The sequence below is a fragment of the Amblyomma americanum genome, chromosome 2 (genome assembly GCF_052857255.1).
Source record: "Amblyomma americanum isolate KBUSLIRL-KWMA chromosome 2, ASM5285725v1, whole genome shotgun sequence".
In the NCBI taxonomy this organism is placed as follows: Eukaryota; Metazoa; Arthropoda; class Arachnida; order Ixodida; family Ixodidae; genus Amblyomma; species Amblyomma americanum.
In genome coordinates this window covers 57,846,656-57,863,728 of record NC_135498.1, presented here as the reverse complement: position 1 = coordinate 57,863,728, position 17,073 = coordinate 57,846,656, and the positions used below count along the sequence as shown (strand labels likewise).

Genomic DNA, 17,073 nt, shown 5'->3' with positions numbered 1-17,073 from the left:
TTTCAGCATCCAAAGGTGCATGTCCATCCAACGGCGCGGCTTACGTAGATACTTGGAATCGACGTGCTTTCAGCATCCAGCGGGAAGTACTCAGGATCCAAAGGTGCAACTTGCACAGATTCACCGGCTTCTGCTTCGACTTCCGATGCTTGATTAGCTTTGCACATGCAGGCAATGTTTCAGTTTGCAGGTTATCGGCGCGTGCTTTGCCGTCCGTTACCTCAGTTTCAATGCCGCCTTTTTATTTTCATACCAGGCGGTGTCGCGGAACCTGGAAGACGCTAGTTAGTCTCCCTTGCTGGAAGAGGTAAGTTTTTCAACTTCAGAATCGAGTTTACTACGCCTTCTCGTTTACTATAACCCACTTGTGCGGCTACAGCTGCTCGTTGTATCTACGACAAATTGCCGTTGTGCTAATGCATATTGAAGCGAATCTTTACAGTGTTTGTTTGTTCATTCATCAAAGCAGCCTTCAAGCTGCTTTATCGCGTTGTTCGCGATGCAAGACTCGACCAATATTGATTTCGATTTTCAGCATACAGGCAGAGCTGATTCTACGTTGTTCCAGGATGTTCTAGTAACTTTGCACGCCTTATCTCGAAAGTTCGCTATCAGCTTTAAATTGAGCATGGCCAGCGGCGGCGGGCATTCTGTTCCGCGACCCCCGAGCACGCTTGCTGCAACGCCGCCGCCGAGTGATTCAGTCCATTCTGGGCGCCAAGCAGCCCAAATAAATGGTTTTGTTTAGACATCATTTTCGCAGCTTTTCTCCTCCCCGGACTACAGTCACCGCATCAATTCCCATAACCGACGAAGCCGTGACCCGGCGCCCAGGATGACGTGCCGCGCAAGAGCCAGGACATCCGACTTAGAAGTAGTCGTCGACGGCTGGAAAGTTACCGCTCTAGTCGACACAGGAGCCGATTACTCGGGGATGAATGGAACATTCGCTGCGCAGATGAGGAAAGTCACAACCGCTTGGGAAGGCCAACAAATTCGCACCGCAGGGGGCCACCTCCTTACGCCATCAGGACGATGCACAGTGCGAGTGACTGTCAAAGGACATACCTATCTTGCGACCTTTGTTGTGCTACCGCAATGCTTCCACGAAGTGTTCTTAGGTATGGACTTCCTTGATGAGCATCAGCGATCATCGACCTGCGATCCAAGCTGACCACGCTTTCGACGGACGAAACCATCGCTTCGATGAAAACTCGGGAAAATCACGTTGCCCTGAGTGTCCTGGAGAAAGAACTGAGCGTCCCACCCCGTTTAAGCGTTATCGTGACCGTAGGCTACACGAAAGCCATTAAGGCTGAAGCCATCATCGAGGGAACCATGCAGTTGCTTCTAGACCGAGGAATCTGCATCGCAAGAGGCATCGCACATTTCCGCAATGGCCAGGCCGAAGTACTGCTGACTAACTTCAGCGAAGAATACCGGCACATTAACAGAGGAACGAAGATTGCATTCTTCGACGAAATATCCGATGTACGAGACTCTTTCGCCCTCTCCGACCCCTCCGCAGAAGATTCGCCTGACCAAGAAAACTCGCCCACTTTCGACATCAACCCAGCCCTGCCCCGAAACAAACAAGCCCAGATCCGCAATCTGCTTCGAAGCTACAGCGAGTGTTTTTCGTGATCGCGGAAAGTCCGACAAACACCAGTTGCCAAGCATCGGATTATTACCGACCAGCACGCCCTACCACTCCGTCAAAGTCCCTACCGTGTGTCACCGCGAGAACGACAAGCCATCCGGGACCAAGTCGAAGAAATGCTTCGCGACGACCTCATCCAGCCTTCAAACAGCCCATGGGCGGCATCGGTTGTTCTAGTGAGAAAGACGGCGCGTTTTGATTCTGCGTTGATTACCGTCGCTTGAAGAACATAACAAAGAAGGACGTCTGCCCCTCCCCCTCATCGACGACACTCTGGACCGACTCTGCAACGCCAAGTATTTCTCATCGATGGACCTAAAGAGCGGTTACTGGCAAATTGAGGTCGATGAAAGAGATCGGGAGAACACCGCATTCATCACTCCGGATGTCCTCTTCGAGTTCAAGGTGATGCCATTTGGTTTCTGTTCCGCACCGGCGACGTTTCAGCGAGTAATGGATACAGTGCTGGCAGGCCTGAAGTGGAAAATTTGTCTGGTACATTTAGATGACGTCGTTGTCTTCGCCTCGAACATTGAAGAGCCCTTCAAGAAACTTCGAACACTATTAGACGCCATCAAATCGTCTGGCCAAACCTTGAGAACAGAGAAGTGCCGTTTTTCCTATGAAGACCTGCTGTTTCTAGGCCACATCGTTCGCAAGGAGGGAGTACGCCCAGCCCCGCAGAAAACAGCTTTTATTGAACAGTTTCCTCCTCCGGCCGATGAGAAAGCAGTACGCAGATTCCTCCGACTGTGCGCAATTACCGACTATTTGTGAAAAACTTTTCGCTGAGGCAACTGACGAAGGCAGACGTGCTATTTAAATGGGAAGCGCAGCAAGCAGACGCCTTCAAAGAACTTCAGCGTTGTTTACAATCCCCACCGATCCTCGCGCATTTGATGAAAACGCCGATACAGAAGTTCATACTGACGCAAGCGGCGTGGGCCTAGGCGCCGTCCTCGTTCAAAAAAAACGACAGGCTGGAGAAAGCCATCGCATACGCTAGCCGTGCCCTTTCCAACGCCGAGGCTAACTATTCGACAACTGAGAAGGAGTACCTTGCAATCATCTCGGCTACGTCGAAATTCCGCCCCTACCCGTACGGATGACCGTCCAAGGTGGTCAGCTCACCACGCGCTGTGCTGATTTCCCAATTTGAAGGGCCCCTCTGGCTACCTCGCTCGATGGAGTCTGCGCCTGTAGAAGTTTGACGTCACCGTTGTTAACAAGTCCGAACGCAAGCACTCTGACGCCGATTGCATCTCACGAGCCCCTGTAGATGCACCGCTGCCGGAAGACGATGAGGATGCCTTCCTGGGACCCATCAGCCTCAGCTGCTTTGCAAAGCAACAGCGCTCGGACCCCGACCTAAAACGCCTCATCGAGTACTTGCAAGGCAAGGTTTCTCCATCCCCCCGGCTCATTCAATCGAGGACTGTCTTCTTTGTGTGTACAGAATGATGTCCCTGTGAATAACTTCACAGCCAGAACAAAACAGCTTACCTCTTTATTCTACCTGCTTGTCTCCGCGAAGAAGTTCTACAGGCTTCCCACGACGAGCCGACAGCTGGACATCTCGGGTTTTCTCGCACCCTCCGCCGCATTCAAGACAAGTAATACTGGCCCCGACTGTCTGCCGATGTCGCACATTATGTGAAAACCTGCCGATGTTGTCAGCGACGAAAGACCCCTCCCACCCGACCACCAGGATTTCTGAACCCCATTGAACCCCCCTCAAGGCCCTTTCAGCAGATCGGCATGGACTTGTTGGCCCTTTCCCGAAGTCAACGTCTGGAAATAAGTGGATCATCATAGCGACCGACTACCTGACCCGTTGCGCCGAGGCGAAAGCCCTACTTAACGTAACAGCAGCAGATGTCGCCAAATTTTTCATGCAGTGCATTCGTCTGCGACACGGAGCCCCTGGTGTGCTCATAACAGGACAGAGGAACAGCATTCAAGGTGAAACTAATGCAAGCCATCTTGCGTTACAGCCAAACCAGCCAACGGAGGACAACTGCATACCATCCATAGACCAACGGATTGACCGAGCGCCTGAAAAAAACCGTCGCCGATATGCTCGCCATTTATGTCGATGCCGAACACAAGACCTGGGGCGTCATCATGCCTTACGTCGTGTTCGCCTACAGCACCGCAGTGCAGGAGACCACCCAGATGACGCCTTTTAGGCTCGTCCATGGCAGAGAGGCCACGAGCACACTAGACGCCATGCTGCCCAGCGTTACAGAAGAACAGAACGTCGACGTCGCCGCCTACCTTCAACACGCAGAAGTAGCCCGAAGACTTGCGCGTTTAAGGATCAAAGACCAGCAGCGGATCGACGCAAGGCTCTACAACCTACGAAGACGCAAAGCGGAATACAAGCCAGGAGACCAAGTCTGGGTTTGGACGACCATTCGTCACCGTGGATTCGGTGAAAAGCTTTTGCGCCGCTATTTCGGGCCATACAAGGTTGTTCGTCAGCTAGGTCAACTGGAATTATGAAGTCGTCCCTGACGCAATGACTGCATCCCAGCATCGCCGCGTGCGACCAGAAGTTGTCCATGTCGTCCGTCTAAAGCCCTATTATGCGCGCTAAAAGACGTGTTTGCACACTCTATGTTTGTTTTCGTATGATCTGTTTTATTTGTTGCTAATCGCCTTATTTGTTTTAATGGACCGGGTCGGTGCTTCTTTGAGAGGGGAGGACTTCCGCGAATATTTGCAGTGTTTGTTCATTCTTCAAAGCTGCCTTATCCAGGCATCCAGGCAGAGCTGGTACTACGTTGTTCCAGAATGAAAACTTTGAACTCTTACTATTTGTATCCTGTCCTTTTGGTAATTTTTCGGAGTTTTATAGCGGGACCATGGGTAAACATTTTACAATGATCGATCTTGAAGAACTTATCGCGAGCAAAGAGAACAAGTTCAGTCGCGTTATCTGTACGGAAAGCAAACTGCAGTGGTGGTAATATGTTAAATTCTGAAAGGTAACTTGTTACCCATTTTTCGACTCGCTTTTCAACTATGTACCTAAATAAAGGTAGCATACAGACTTGTCGCTAATTTGTTATTAGTCGAGCGGAAAATCAGGACTATCACTTTTATTTGTTCTTGTGATTAACCAGTCAGTCCGGCCACGTCACAATAATTCGGCCGTATGTACCTTGACGTCCTTCCAAGAGGGTGTAAATGCCGAGCGGCTCCTAGAAAACATTAAAAACATATTAAATTGTGTTCTAATCAACGCCTGGAACAGAAGCTTGCTGGAAGGCATCTCCTTATGCCCATGAATTAAATCACATTATTTGTTTACGTTCGAAATTTTGTGTTTGTGCACCCTTAAATCTTCATAATGAAAATCAATAAAAATTGACGTGCTGTACGTTAGACCGCTCGGCCATCTTCCTTTCTTCTGTTATATCGGCGTGGTCCGGTTTTTTTTTCTCGTGTTTGTGCGTGAAAACATACGACAGTTTAATGTCTCAAAGTGGACTTGAATGCCGATTTATACAGACGATCTTCCACCATGCATAACATCAAACACTACCTTGGAAACGTTTACCGCTAGACTTTAGAGAATTGTTACTTTAATAACAAAGAAAAAAAGTGAATTTCCCTGTCACGGCTTATGACTGATATCATCGTTGGAATTCGAGAACTATGTCGCCTTCAACGCCACGACTGTATTCGAGGCAAAATGATGTTCATAGCATTTCTCGTCTCAGTACAATGATGTTGGATGCCGACAAATACATATTTAATAAAAATCTCTGCCCCTACTTCGCAATCAATGGCCTGGGGTGAAGCAGGATCACTACTAAGAAGCAGTGATAATAGAAACTCCATGCATCAGCGAATAGAAAAACGACAGAATGATTGATATCGCTAAGCGAAAAAAAAAACCATCATTTTCTCTCCAAGGCGGATTGGAAAAGTCAGGAATTTTTTTTCACGGCTACGCTTCCATAGAGCTCCGTTAACAGCATTTTCAGAAAAATTTTTTTTCTTTAACAGCAAATTATTTTGATATATATATATATATATATATATATATATATATATATATATATATATATATATATATATATATATATATCGTCGCTGGATGGCGAAAAATAGTTTAGTGCAGGTTTCTCTTTACTGAGCACCCTACGATGCCATGTTTCACACAATCGCAGCCTACAAAAAGCAGCGTTCTTTTTGCCAAAACTCACTGTTATCGGTAATAATCTACATTATTTGCTATCCACGATTGAACAAGACCAGCGTCTTGTTTAAACACAGAGGTCAGGTTTGCACGGAGTTGGTGGAAGCGTACCTGATCAAAAAAGAATCAGATGAATGTGTAGCATCACCATTTGTAGGCCTGATTGATAAGGAGATACCCTTTTTGCGCAGTTTTTTTGGAGCAAGCAGGCGGTATGGAGTGTTTGTTCGACACGAGTGTGCCCGTGAGTTTGCTGTTTGTTTGTTTTGTATCTTCTCACTGACGATGCGGAGTTTGCTTTTAGGTTGTGATCACAGTGGCATCACGTTACATGTTCCAAGATAGTGTGTGATAGTGTTCGCGTTTTCGGTTTTTTAGCATGTCTTTACGCAGGATGAAGATACATATATAGCCCTCTTTTCCTTGAATAAAAAATCAGCTGATAGTCTGCGCCCGTGTCGCACCTTCTTGTTCTCTGTCTTCGTTTCTTTGCGCAGTTAAACATGATTATTTGGTCGCCATTATGAAATCCTGCTTACGCATAGAGCCATTGTTTCGCTTGTGTTTATCTTCGGCCAATAATTCAATGCGCGCCCAAATTGTAACAATATCTTACCATAATTTGCTGCACAGAAGGCAAAAAAATAAAAAAAAACATCATTGAACTGCATGCAAGACGAATGGAGTGATAGAGCACAGAGGCTTTGCACTGGAGTTTTTGCAGCCTGGTGATCATGATGAGCCGGAAATTTCTAACATTCATTTCCACAGAAGGGTAACCCACCTTTAGGATAGTGAGCCATCCGAGAAATAAATATATTCCGTACGTAATAACGAAGGCTCCACAGGAACCTGCGAATTGAAGCTCTTATTTTAAAGCAACATTTGGTAGTACTGATGCTATTGGCTAATGACTGAAAAAACATCTTAAAAGCGACCACAATGCCTTACAAAAATCATATATAATCGTCTTTCAAGTACAAAGAAACTAACACTGAAATTTCGATGACTATCAATGAAACACAATTTTGGAATTCCTTACTGAAAGTCATTTTTCAGTAGCTTCATGAGCGCTCTTGTCCACTGAGCTTTCAACAGCTTCTGACGGCATGAAATACGCCATGTTTTCAGTGCCTTTCGTTGCGATTCACTGCACATGCATTTTCACTCATCTTCGCTCAAGTTCTACTCATTAGTTTGAATTTCTAAACAGCTGTTGTTATTAACCATTATTAAAGACACAAGACAGGCAATTGAGAAGCGTAACACATGCCTTGAGCAGAAGAAAACGGACAGCTCGATCAAAACACTCTCATTGCTTGGGGGCATAAACGCATGCACTACTAGCCTTGCATGGTATTTACTCGTTCTTACGAATAATGAGAATTATTAAGCTAGCTGGAATAATTTTTGTATAGTTTTGCGTCACGCAGAATTCACGGGACCAATTAGAGGAAAATCTCGAAATTAAAGTCTTTCTTTGCGAAACTACATCCCAATGCCCAATTTTTTCTTCCACTTGAATAAATAGGAATGCAAACGCTCATTTCGGCTTTTTAAATTGATGTGGTTCCATTTAACGGCCTGACACTCTGTAGTACATTGTTCAAGCGAATGGTACATAAATATCTTGTTAGCGGTAGTTTGCAGAATTTTAGCATAGTGGTATTGTTTACCGCTGCCGTATAGCGCTGCTGTACACAGGATCATCATGCATGATTGGCGGTACTTCTGACCACGTTAAAAAATATTCACTGCGGATTTATTAAAAGTTTATGTAGTACCGTATAGCACTGCTGTACACAAGATCACCATGCATGATTGGCGGTACTTTTGACAACGTTAAAAATTATTCACTGCGTATTCATTATAAGTTTATGTAGTTCCGTATACTACTGCTGTACACAAGAACGTCATTCCTGATTGGCGGTACATTTGACCACGTTCAAAATTATTCACTGCGGATTTATTATAAGTTGATGTAGTTCTAGGCAAGTTATTTTCTGTGAGATAAACGTCGCACACCGATTCATAACTGCCAGTCCCGAGGAGTCGCTATTTAGACGTGTACATACTATATATCTTCTCCATGATTCCCGGCTCTAAAAATCACTAAATCTCGAGGCTAGGTTCAGCGGCCTCGTAGAGTTCATTTTTTCTGGACTCCTGTCGGAATGTTTTAATTGTAAGCGTGTTTGTACCGGCATTGTCACATTCCTTGGCATGTGCGCACAGAAGAATGCAATACATTTAATTCTGACTTTTAAAGCGGCAATCCATTTCAACAACTTTTTGTATTTCAAAGCAGAGCCAAAAATCCCATCAATCAGTTTCGGGCTGTTGAGTGTTCCTTTTGAAGGAAGCGGCATTCAACTGAATACAAGACGAATGAAGCCTTCTAGCAAAAGGACTTTATGATCGCATTTCTGTAGGAGAACGATCATGCTGAGAAAAATTTTCCATCAGCTTCATCGCCATGCAAGGATGCCAAACAGCAAGAGTATTGAGCCATCACAGAAATAAATTTACGCCCTTCAGATAACTAGGTTTATCTAGGAAACTGCTTATTAAGGCGGATACTCCAGTTAGTAGGTATGCATTCGAAATCGTATTTTCTAGCGCTTATTTGGACACAAGGGACAAAAGAACGTCTGATCTGTGATTGTTTTCTTTTGTCTCTTCTGTCCAAGTAAGCGATAACAAGTTGTTTCTAGGAAACTGCAGAGTTGAGCTATTATGTTAAAGCATGATTGCATGACACTCCTGCTATTGGAGGATGAAACCAAACAGCTCCCATGTGAGGTCACAATGGATCATTAAAGGTATATGGCATAGTCATTCGAGCTGAAGGGAGCGAGCAGCGAGATATCGGTAAGTAGCTAAAAGATGCTATTTCCGAACCTTTATTCAAAGCCACTCTGCAGTAGCTCCCTCTAACGCTGCTCTATACTTAGCCTTGAACGACTTTGCGATGGTGTGTTATGCGCGCAACATTATTTAGGTTCAAATGCACTTGTGGCTAGTCGGCTTAATTACTCTGCTTAAAAATTTTCGAATATGTTCCCACTGGTTTCTCTCGATAACATATATATTTAATTCACCATAACTGCAATGCAGTGAAATAGAAAACATCACCGGACCGTGGTATGTGTAACGCGTGCCTTGAAAAGGGAGAAAAATAACAAATTAGTTACATGCAAAACATACTGCCCCCCTGAGGGCATTCAAGCATGTTTTACTAACCTTCCGTGCTGTGTGCAGACCGGCGTGAGTATGGAGAGTCAAGCTGACTGGCAAGACTTACAATAATCCTTGACTTGAAGCAAGCCAGTGTTCTGTGAGCCAGAATTTGCGCCAGAAATCGGCCCAAAATGTCTCAATAGTATTTATTTGATACGATACCGTAACGTTGAAATATGAAGCTGCCGTATACCCCTAATGCGAACCCTCGACAGCCCATAACCTCGGGACGCTGGGCATAATCGGATAGTCACACCCCGCAAACATGGATTCGAGAGAGGACGAGCGATTTTGAAACGTTGGTCGCCAAAGCCCTGCACGACAAGATGCCGTAGATACCATGGTCGAAATGTTCGAAATGCCAATATTTAGGACAAAAGACTTGCGCGGAATATTCAGCCGTGCAAGGGGGTTGTGGGGATTCAAGGCTGAGCGAAGGCTACGGGAGGATTTTGGCGTTCGCTGAGGCATACCTGATCACGTAAAAAAAAAAAACTGGCGGTGGTTTAGCTCTGGTTAACCCTGGAGTGACGCAATAGCTACAGCTGGCCGAATGGAACTTGGTCACGTTACCAACCACGTGACAAACCACGTGTTCAGCCACAGCGCCGCGCCTTCGGCAGATGCTCCGCACCACGTGACCAACCACGTGACCAACCACGTGACCAATCACGTGACAGCGTGCGTGGCGGACCCGCCACGCTGAAGGCTCGAAATGCTACCGTAATGTAGGTATCGCTACAAACCTTAATGCGGCATGGCGCCTTACTATGCGCAAAAGCTGCACCCGCTGAACGAATACACACACAAATTCGCGTAGTGACACAAAATACATGTTGTAACAAGCACTGAACGTATGTATGCTTGCCGTTGGGAAGGCTCAATGATTGGGAGGGAGAAATTTCGGTATGTCAGTCGCACGAGCGCGTTTCGCAGAAGCTGTCCCTGCAATTTCTGTTGTAGGTGGTAACCGGGCTGCGAGTTTTATAACATGAGGAACCTTGAACACTTGGACAAGGCAAGTCTATAGGGAAAGCGAATTATGTAGTTTTTCGTGAATCCGGCTTTTCTTCGCACAACAATTTTTTTCTTCTCTCGTTATATTATGGCCATATTAGCCTTTTATATTTCCTGCGATGATCCTCAGTAACACCCCTGCTTTGCCAGCTACGTTGCCAGTATCGCAAATAAAAAAGCGAAGCGTGTTACCACGCGAGGCTGAAAATACCGGCGAGCAGATAAGCTGCGGGTCTTGGCATTAGCGGCAATTCTCTAAATCCATCATTTGTACTTAATGGAAGGCTACCGACATCAGAACACATTTTGCAATTGAAACAACCGGATGAATGTACACGACACTGCTAGGGATGAAGTGCAAAATAAAGTCATTGAAAATGGCGTAAAGAAGGATCATAATATCCACAAATATTTAATTAAATTTCTCACGGATGTTACATGTGTTCTAATAATCTTCTGTACACGCATCCCGCTTCGTCATGCCTGCTTTCTCCCCGGACGACTGTTGACGCCAAGCGCACAGTTGTTTAGCGTCAACATTTTTTCCTAGGAAAGAGATCCGCGCAAAATATTGCTTCTTTAGTTTAGAGACTGCCACCGCCAACTGACACTACCCGATTCCCGAAGGCTGTGTATCATGCATTGAGCGCGTAAGCGATGCTCCACTGCCCTATCTCCGAGCAATCTCTAGCGATCAGTCATTAATTTAACTTTCACCTGCCACGGTGCGCAGTTTGCTCATAATCCTGTGAGCAGGCTGTGATGGCGCCGCAAGGTTACATTGCTTAGGGGACCCACCTGCCTCGCTTCTCTGGGCATTTTTCGTGCATATTTAGCTCACGGTCGACGACGCCGACGCTGACGCCGGGGTTTCTGCGACTCGAGCTCGTTAACTCTGCCGCGTTAAAAAGAAGCTGTCCGAAGATGGAAAAACAGGACCGGGGCGTCTATTTGAGAGGTTTATTGACCAGGCTGGCGAACTCAACCCGGTCAGGCCGACCAGCTTCTTTTTCCTGTACGCTTCCGATTTCCTCCGCTTCATCGTCGACTCAAAGCACGTTACAATATTTTCATAACAGCATCTTACAACTTTTCAATATTCAAAATTTTTCTCCGAAAATGTTGCTACGATCGTCATGATTGGTGGTACTTTTGACAACGTAAAAATTATTCACTTTGGAATTATTATAAGTTTATGTAGTTCTAAGCAAAGTATTTTCCTTGAGAAATACGTCGCACACCGATTCATAACGGCCAGTCCTGAGGAGTCGCTCTTTAGACGTGTACGTAGTATACATCTACACCATGAATCGCGCCTCGAGAAATTGCTAAATCTCGAGCCTAGAGCTCAAGCGGCCTCGTAGTGTTCATTTTGTTGTGCCCTGCTGCCGGAATGCAAGATTTGTAAGCGTGTTTGGACCGGTATTGTCACATTTTTTGGCATGTGCGCACAGAAGAATAGAATACTTTTTAATTCTGACTTTTAAAGCGGCATTCCATTTCAACAACCTTTGATATTTTAAAGCAGCGCTAGAAATCACAAATTAGTTTCGCACTGCTTTGCGTTCCTTCTGAAAAGGCTAGAGAGGTGTCTAAGGAAGAGACATTCGACTGAATACAAGACCAATGAAGCCTTTAAGCAAAAGCGCTTTACATTCGCATTTTTGTAGCAGAAAAATAATACATAGGTTGCTTTGTTATGGTGTAGGCAGCTCAACATCTTCTATCACGTTTATATAGTGGGTTCTGAGGCAAAGTGTGCGAGACGAGTGGTCAGTGGGTGCTTACATGTATTTACAACCTAATCGTAAGTACAACATAAACACGCGACGTGATTATAAAAGAAAATGGAGCAGGCAGAAGCGGCGCAAGGTTGTATTACAGTGCGCCGCGGCGGTTGGTTGCGCATTGGATCGTTGAAGCATGTGCATCAATATCTTCAAAGAAATCTCTGATAAACGCTCTATCGCTTAGAGCTTGCTTACCCACCGGCTTCCCCCATGCTTGCACCAGGCTGGTTCGGGGCACCCGCTGTGGCATAATAACGAAGTATTCGCACTTATTAACGCAGCACGCTACTTCCAACCGGTAATCACAGTCATCAAAGCAGTCGTGTCGACAGCTGCACTTGCTTTGCCTCTGACCATTGCCGCGTTGTCACAAGCTTCGTGCAACAAACTCATATACCAGGCACGATTGAAATTACAGGGCGAAATCACGAGGAAACTGTATATGCTGTTACCAAAGATACCACAAGAAGGAACAAATGGCATCACTTTAACTTCCTTCTCGCTTTCAATGCTTTCAGTGTAAACATCACACGGATGTACCTACTGAGGCTACAGGCGTAAAGTGTGCAAATAATCTAGCGTAAACCAAATATTTTGGTAGGTTGAACATCGCATGCATGGTTATTTCGTAGCGTCAGGCGCTGTGTCGAAGGGCTTTTGCCGTTCAGTTTTAGAACGTTGTGTACGATGTTGTGGGGCAGGGGATCACTCGAACCCGGGCTCCGTTGGGTAGGTAGCGTGTCCAAGCCTTCGGGCTGAGGAAACATTTAACTTAAAGTTTGGCAAACAAAAACAAGCGGATTTATTGGCACTTTGGTGAACTTTTTTACACATTTAAGAAAGAAAGCAAACAGTCAATATTCAAGAGGTCATGCGTCGAGCGGCTGGACGTGCCTTGTCGCCAGGGCCCATATCTCCCCAAGCATTGAGCTTCCCCTGGTTGAGAGCTTCGTACTTTGTTATTCGTGGCTCAGTTGTCTTTTCGCATTTGATTTCTTGCCGACAGTACGCTCTTCTACAATTTTCGACCGTACTGTCACAACTACCAACCGCACTTCAAACTTCCGAATGCAATGCCTTAAGAACATTCGTACTCTCTCGCGATTAAAATAGCTACATGCGCATGGTCTACTGTTATTCCGTAAATTTTTACCTCGCCCAAGCATATGGAGGAAAGCTGATGAATGTTTCACGCCGAATGCAGACCCCACGAAGGCTAACAGCCCTGACACTTATAGTAAGCGCCGAATTTCTCTCTCCTGTGCCGCGCAGAAGCAGGGCCGTCAAATAGCTTTGGAAGGTCACGGTGGTGTATCTGGCATTGGAGACGAGATCCCAAATTGGAGCCCTTGTCAGCGTTCCGTTTCTAAGGCCGTCAGAAACCACGGCCAGCGTTTAACTGTGGTGGGGAGTGTGAGCTTGATAGCCGAGGACATTCAATTAGGCAAACAACAAGTGCTCGACCTTTACGGAGGACAGAGGAGCAGTGGGCTTTTTTTCAATTGTTTAAACATCTCATGCTGTCGTCGCTCCCTATCTAAATTTCATGAGCTCCTGCTCACCCTCAAACTCAATTCCCTACATCCCACCCTACCCATTTTGTACCACATCCGATTAGGACACTTTCTCTGGGTCAGCTCCCTGATATTATGACCTCAACCTCGTACCTTCTTTTTCGTTTATATTTAAAGTGCGGGCTACCAAACTGAACTGCCTTCCCTTGGATCTATCCATATACTGTATTTACATGGAAGTTGGCATTTAAAGATACTTTGCAATATCTGAGACACTTTGGAAAAAAGCCCTTTTTTTTTCAAAACTAAGCGTGGTGCTTGATTTGTGAACACTTTTGCGTCCATGAGCGATATTCAGTAATTTAGAACTACGAATGCTAAAGAGGCACTGCGATAGCAGATAAGAGCGCTGATGCGGGTGCTCCAAAACAGTGAAGAGCTCAGAACCTTGCGGCGATGGGTCTAAATAACGTGTTGGAGCTAAGGAGCAAGTCAAAATTTTCTAAAAGGCGGCGTATGAAAAAAATACGTTATCGTCAGCGAGAGTGGGTGCACCATTGAATACTCATGTCTCTATAGCTGCGGCTGCTACAGCTGATGCACAGCTGATAACAATAACCTTTCATGTGAATGCCATGATGGGAGCGAAATTCCGCTGCTGTGCGAAAACATGTTTCTGCGCCAGCAGCGATAAATCATATTGCAGCGTTTAATGGCACGCACTGACATCTAGGCTCATGTATGGAATACATCATAATCATAAGCCGGCAGCGCCAGCCACAAGAGACAAATTGTTATGAGCGAAACAACATGTACCGAAGACATAACCTCCTGCTTATGCGAACTTGCTGACGCAAAAGGAGTGCGAGCTCATCAATTCAGCGGTCGTGCAGAAATTAAGCAGGCAAGGCGAAGCACGACGCAAGAAAAAAAATCTGCAAAAGATCGCGTAAAAAGCAAGACAAGCTAAAAACCTCGCATCAGGGATTTGAAGGTCCTTGCGTGCACCATTGCAACGTCGTATATCACGCCCCGCGTCAAGCTCTTTCTCTTAGAAAGTCAGGCAGTTTTATAGCCGCAAGCTATTATAGAGTGAGCAACCTCTTAAATTTCAGGAAATTGTAGCGCAAGGGCGTAAGGATTGCCGGGTATTTTATCATACGTCCTCGGAGAAATTGCGGGGGCCACGAGCCACAGTGCTTCGGTCTACAATTTTCGACATTGGCATAGGAGATGGCGAAAGCATTGGTGACATTTGAGGATGAGAGCATACAGTGTAAAGACTAAGAAAGTTTAATAAACTAGAGAACAAACATCTTCTTGTGAGGTTGAAAAAGGTTTTCAATATATCTGTGCTAGTGAAGTTCTTCCTCAGAGCCCCCAGTGGAATTGTTTAAGCTGTGAACAAAAACACACAGGACGGCTAGCCGCTGCGACACGAGTTTCAGCGCCAGCATTGCAGATAAGCATTACTAAATTTTCGCGCCTGCGTAGTTTCCCATGGATGTCGGCTGCGCACACTAAACATGAACACCGCTTGTGGCAAAAAAATGATTGAGTACGCTGTTCGTCTCATTCTTCATTCTTCGCCCTGCTGTGTGTGTTTAAAGTTGCACTCTTCACTTCATGATGTTTTATAACGAAATAGCCCGCCAAAACATCTTACCGCAAATTATTGTCCACTTTCTAGAAGTGTTAGTTTTTCCTCCGTTAGCCCGCGTCAGGTTTGCACTTCTGAAAGGACGCACTATGTGCCGTTGACGATGGAAGCAGAATCCCGCATCCAAGGAGATTTTAGCCACAATAGGGGAGGTCTTCCCGATAGCGGTGGAAGGAGGTTAAGCGTCAGTGAAAATCTTCTCTAGCTGCTAACCGCAAGAACTTTGCATGCTCTCAGGCGGGGCTCTGCTGCTGTTGCCATCGCAAGCTATTTTCTATATTCAGGGGTGGAAATTTACCTCGCGGTTTGAAGAGCACGTCATGTCTGATTTGGGAAGTGCGCTAGAGGTCCTTTCACTCCGAAAAGGGCAGTTGACGTTTAGTGTGCACGCACTATCGAAGAAAAAGATTCTAGGACGCGTGAGAAGCCTTTTCTGCCCATACCCGTCAGGTTCTCTGTTGTCACCTTGTGCCAGCAGGTTAGTTTTACTTTCACGTATACAAGTCTGGACTGAAGCTGCCGGCAAATAAAGAAGTCACTAGAGACATTTAGCACACCATGTAAAGCACTACAGTTACTTTTACCGGAGTAACGGGGCGACCAATGCGCATGCGCGACTTTTATCGGAGGCGAGCGCAGTACGGGACGCACATTTTACCGGGATACCGTAATGGCCGACGCCTTATGGTTTTATTCGTGCAGAAATCCGCACTTTATCTCCTCTAACTTGCTTCGTAGGACATTAATCCGAATGCTTGCGGTAAGCAGTCACCTATTCACGGAATAAAGGATTTTATGCTACTGCACACATTCACACTCATAGACACATGAAAAAAAAAGCTTAAGTATCACTTTTGGATAACTGAAGAGAACCCCAGACTGCTTAGAAAGAACGGCTAAGTGCGCCCGGGTTTCCATTCATTTTGCCATTCTTGTGCTCAATGTCGAAATGATACTGCTGACGAATCAAGCTGCACCTCAGGAGGCGATTGTTCTTTGATGTCGTGGTTTGCAGACAGGAAAGGGGGCAATGGTCTGTCTCTAGGATGCATTTGGCGCTTCCGAAATAGCGTTGTAGTTTCTGGATAGCCAGAACAATGCAAGCACACTCTTTTTCTGGCGCACAGTACCTCATCTCTCAAGAGCTCAGTTTTCGGATTAGGTAGAGCACGGGATGTTCGTTGCCGTCGTCATCCCTCTGGCAGAGAACCGTACCTATCCCTCCATCACTCGCTTTACATTGGACCGTAAATTGCCGGCCGTAATCCAGAGCTCGCAAAACCGGGCGGCTAACCAGTACCGCCTTCAGGTGTGAGAAGAACGCGTCCTTCTTTTCGTCCCAGATTACATTTGTCGGCTCTGCCCGGCGGAGAGCATCGGTCAGGGGGCTTGCCAAAGCTGAATAATCACGGATGTGGTGGTTATAATATTCCTTGAGCCCTAAGAATGCCCGAATGTCCGTCTTTGTTCTAGGCCGCGGGTAGTCTGCTACCGCCAATCTCTTAACCTCACTGGGCTACCTGAAACACTGGCCTACGTTGTAACGCAAATAGTCAACGGTTGCCCTTGCAAGGCAACACTTCTCGGCCTTTACATTGAGCCCAGCTCGACGCAAACGGCTTAACATTGCTCTCAGATGCGATAAATGGTCCGCCCATGAATCTGAGAAGACAGCAATGTCGTCCAAGTAGGGCACCGCAAATGCTTCACAGCACTTTAGAACCCTGTCCATTGGACGGGAAAAACAAAACGGAGCATTTTTGAGCCCGAAGCCCATCTTTAGTTGTTGATAGCTTCCCGTTGGAGTGATGCAAGGTGGGCATCTGCTGGCGAGCTCAATGAGCGGCACTTGCCAGTACCCTCGAGTAAGGTCTAGCGTAGCTACATAGGCTGCTCGACTAACCTGCTTCAATCTCTCCTCAATATTGGGGATAGGGTACAATTGATCCTTGGTGAGAGATTAACTTCTGGTAATCTACTAC

The 17,073-nt window shown here is 46.0% G+C and overlaps 1 long non-coding RNA gene across 1 annotated transcript in view; it reads left to right on the top strand.

Moving 5' to 3' along the window:
• LOC144118578 (uncharacterized) overlaps positions 1-17,073 on the top strand; it is a 31,750-nt gene that overhangs the window by 294 nt on the left and 14,383 nt on the right. The window contains exon 2 of the long non-coding RNA XR_013312050.1: positions 257-307. This is a non-coding gene — a long non-coding RNA (uncharacterized LOC144118578). The remainder of the gene's footprint in view (positions 1-256; positions 308-17,073) is intronic.